We start from the raw sequence: 4,399 nt of genomic DNA, 5'->3' as shown, positions 1-4,399 counted from the left end.
CTGTGTGCACTGTGTATGATCTGGGTCATGGTAACTGACAGAACACCTTCATGAATACTTGGCTATTTCCATTTAAAGCTTCATACAACTCAACTCCACGACGATTAAGAGGGAAATATTGTACTTTTTACTCTACTGTATTTATGTGAGTTATTATCACTACTTTGGATATTAAGTTAGGTATTAAGACCCTCTGTAAACACATCTGATTGTTCGATTATAATTTTTTTTATATCTGCATTAATTCGAGGCAGTTCCCCGTCAGGGATGATAAAACCTTGATACAGAGCCAACCACAAAGTGCTAATGTGAGCTGAGAATAGTCAGAACTATTAATCGTGTTGAATAGAGATGGGATTTATGAAGGATGATTTAATAAACAATATAACATGATAAATAACAGAATAGACTCATAGCTTAAAAAAGGGACTACATGTAATAGGACTGGTGCTTTATTACCCATTTATAATACTTCAGTTCTCATAATATTTCTATTTTTCTGGTAGTGACTCTGTATTCACTTACTTGAGTATGAATACTTCTTCTATCACTGGGATTAAGTCATGTTGTACCTTTTCCACTGAACACATTTTGGCTTGTCACGGCAGGAAACAGGTGTTTGCTCATAACATTAACGATGGCTCCGTTCTGCTCGAGCGTCCCAGCGAGCCAAAAAATTACCAGGAGCAACTAAATGGAAACGAAGCCATCATTAATTTCATTATTTACACCTGTGTTTTCCCCTTCTGTGAAAAATATCCTGTCATGTTTTAATAGTTCGTGAGCCTCGTGCGTCATTCCGGCACTTCTCATTGAATTGCAACCCCAGGCAGTAAACTGAATTTGTTTTCTAGTTTTATTTGAATTTGCCGTAGCAGACACTGTATCATACCGTAGCATGATATGCGCAGGTGTAACCAACAGCTTTAATTACATGTTCCACTTCCAGGCCGATGGGTTTGTGCATATTTGCTCACTGAACTCGCTCCAGGTAAAATGGAGAGGAGCCATCATTAATGTTATTAGTCACACCTGGGATTTTCCTGCTACGTTAAGCCCTGTGGTTTACTTTGAAAAAAATAAAAATACCGTAGAGATTAACCCACATAAGGGGCCGCTATCTGACCCCTGTTCACAGGTATTGTAGTTTATGGTAATTGGTGAATCATATTTATTCATGAATGTTTCAGCAGGTGAAGTTTGACATGTGGCACCTAAAAAGGTAGACGGGTAAAAATAAAGTGTAGGAAAATAAAACATGATACGGCTCCGTACAGCTCATATGGTGTAATCCAAGTGTACAGAGGTCCAGAGGTCCCAAATTGATTTAAAACACATTATTTACACCGTTTTTTAAGATGAAAAAGTTGCTGAGGAGAATGCTGTAACGCTGTTTTGCAGATTGTAATTTTTATCCTTGAATAAAGTGACATACAACAAATGTGAGGCCCTGGTGAAGTATGTCTTTATATTTGTATATTTGATGATGCACTTTGCAGTTTTTGGAAATACATTTTAATCAGAAGAGAAAGATCTCGTTTGACTATTTTTTTTTTTTATGTCTAAACAAACTTAATAAACAAACTCTCTTTATTTTCATGACTGGGAAATTGTTTTACTTTGTTTATATGTGGCGGACCCTGCCACCTTTCTAGCTTCAAATAGTGTTCTGGGGACCTTATTTTCCTCAGAGGACAGTTTGTTTATTCACTTATGGAAAACATAAATAATTGTGAGTTTGTATTGTTACCTCATTAATATTGTAAATATTAAAATTCTGAGTTTGAATTTCTTCTCCAGAACTACATAATGCCCCTTTAATGTGTAACAGGAGAGAAAGCTTGTGTTCTCTAACAGTATCTTATTCTACTGCTGCTACACAACTGTGTTATAAAGTGTCATGTCCTCTGTAACACTTTATAATCATTAAAATAAACAATTACATATGATCCAACAACATGGCAAATGTATAGTTAATTAAACTTTAGTTAAGTTATTTCACTGTTAACAAGCAGTGAAATGATTTATAAACTATCTATGAGCAGCTGTTTATTGTAAAGTTGCAGTTGATGTTCTTAACACTTTGCAAATGGTTCATAAATACCGTGAAGTTCATTTATAAACATGATTTGAATGAGTTGAAACTGATGTTTTTAACCTTTACAGTTGCTCAATAAATGTTTCATGAACCATTTCATTGTTTCTGAACACACTAAATCTAATAAACTATAAATTTACCAGTTATTAATGATGGTTATTATAAAGTGTTACCCACGTCAGTAAAGTTATTTTAAGCCTAGAAATAAGTTTAAATAAGTTGAATACATTTAAGTCACTTGTCTTCTTCTTCTGTTGGAATTTGAATACAGTTTTCATCTATGTGCTGGGGCTGGTATTATTTCCTAAGTGATTATGTCAAAATGTAGAGAAATGCACAGATTTATACTGTAGTCTATAATATTTTGAACCGATGTTTTTAACCTTTACAGTTGCTTAATATATCTTTTATGAACCATTTCATTGTTTCTGAACTGTGAAAGAACAGAAATAAATCAAATTAACTATAAATGTACCAGTTATTAATCATGGTTATTATAAAGTGTCAGTAAATAAATTAGTTTAAATAAGTTTAATACACAAAATTGGTCATATTTGTTACTTATCTTCTTCTTCCGTCAGAATTTGAGTCATCTATTTGCCGGCACTGATATTATTTCCTAAGCGATGATGTCATGATGCAGAGAAATGCACAGATTTATACTGTAGTCTTCAATATTTTCTGGATGGATGGATGGGTGGAGGTGGGGGGGCAGGACCTCAGTATTTCTATAATCCTGGCTACGGCCCTGCACAAATATATTTATTAAGATATCAGAGACCCAGAAAAGACCCTGCAGCCCTGGTGGGAGTCCAGTCTGAAACATACTGTCCACCAGTACACAAGATGCACACGCGGGCTAACCACCCTGTACTACTATAAGCGTGCAGCTCCCGCAGTAACAAGTCCTCCATCAGGTGACCGTCTCACCTGTTGGCCACACGGCTGTGCTCGCAGACCGCGCGCGCGCCCCTTCGGCTGTGCCATTCCTCCGCGCATGCGCGCTGCGTCGCACGGAGCGGAGACCATTTCCTCCAGCGGCAGCAGCAGAAGCAAGCGGCGGCAGCAGCAGCAGCAGCAGCAGCAGGCCTCGCACAGCTCCGCCACACACACACAGACACACATATGCAGACAGAGTACGGAGCGAAGCCACGTTTGGGATTGTCTAATATTCACCTGGATGCCCCCCGGACCGCAGGAGTCCTCCTAAATGGGCCTTCATCGCTAATTTTGCAGCAGCATCTGGGTCGACACTACTGTGGTATCTTTCGGGTGAGTTGTTTTGTCTCAACGGTTTTTTTTTTTTTTTTTGTAGCTCGGGAGGGGATAGCTCACAGGAGGAGGGGGTGGAGGTGGTGGTGGTGGTGGTGTCATTACCGGGCTGTGTGCTGTGTTTATCTGTTATATCCACTAAAAAGCTCACGAGTGTAACGTTACGACAAGCCTCGTTCACTGGACAGAGCTAACGTTCAACCTGTGCGGGGAGCGTTAGCGTTAGCTGCTAAGTTAACGTACAATATAACGTCACGGCATCCATTATCGGACACAATTTATGCTAGGTTTGAACAGATTTTTTTTTTTTTTTTTCCTCCTTTCACCCCCTCCAGCCTGTTCCCCTCGTTACCTTCATTAGGTTTGACAGTACAGCAGAGGACACAAAACAAAACAAGGCAACTGGTAAATGGCGTTTGTGTTGTTGGTTTGTGTTACCCACAATTATGTGGTCGTTTTCGGGCTGTTTTTTTTGCGGTTGTGCCCCCGGGAGCCTCCTCGTCACCCACCTTTTCCTCTCTGTCGCGGCTTTGTGGTCCCGACCTTTACCTTCCTGTGTTGTCCGGCAGTATTTGTTGACACTGTATCAGCAGGGAAGCCCTGGAGATAAAGCTGGGAGTCAGAGAGACAGTGGACCATGCAGCATTGTGTCACAGGCGGATGCGCCGTTTTGGATAAAATGTGTAAAAAAATATCAGACTGTAGAGGGACAGCTTGGATTAACAACCATGTATACATTACACCTGTGCTCATACTGCAGTCTGGCCTCTTTGGTAATGCTTTGTGTTTAAGAAATAATGACTCTGTCCGATAATGGACACTGTAATTTTAGCCACCTCCGCGCTGCACTCAGAGCACAGGGGCTGGAGGTTCAGCCCCTTACACTGAGGAAACACTGATCCCTATCTTTCCGCTTATATTGTTTTAATATAATGTGTCTTCCATTATTACATTCTTTAGCATTTGTCTTGGATTTAGGGGGGATAACATGTCATTGTATATGATTATAGAAAGGGAGCAGTGCTACAA

General features: G+C 39.6%; 1 protein-coding gene across 1 annotated transcript in view; it reads left to right on the top strand.

Moving 5' to 3' along the window:
- The first annotated feature begins 3,121 nt into the window (after positions 1–3,121).
- Positions 3,122–4,399, top strand: part of cskl (c-src tyrosine kinase-like) — a 45,762-nt gene continuing 44,484 nt past the window's right edge. The window contains exon 1 of the mRNA XM_084367139.1: positions 3,122–3,370. The gene's annotated coding sequence lies outside the window, so the exon portion shown is untranslated. The remainder of the gene's footprint in view (positions 3,371–4,399) is intronic.

This window comes from Pagrus pagrus, assembly GCF_965226575.1.
Source record: "Pagrus pagrus genome assembly, chromosome: 1".
In the NCBI taxonomy this organism is placed as follows: Eukaryota; Metazoa; Chordata; class Actinopteri; order Spariformes; family Sparidae; genus Pagrus; species Pagrus pagrus.
Note: the sequence above shows the minus strand (reverse complement) of the source record. Positions and strands in the feature narration are given on the sequence as shown.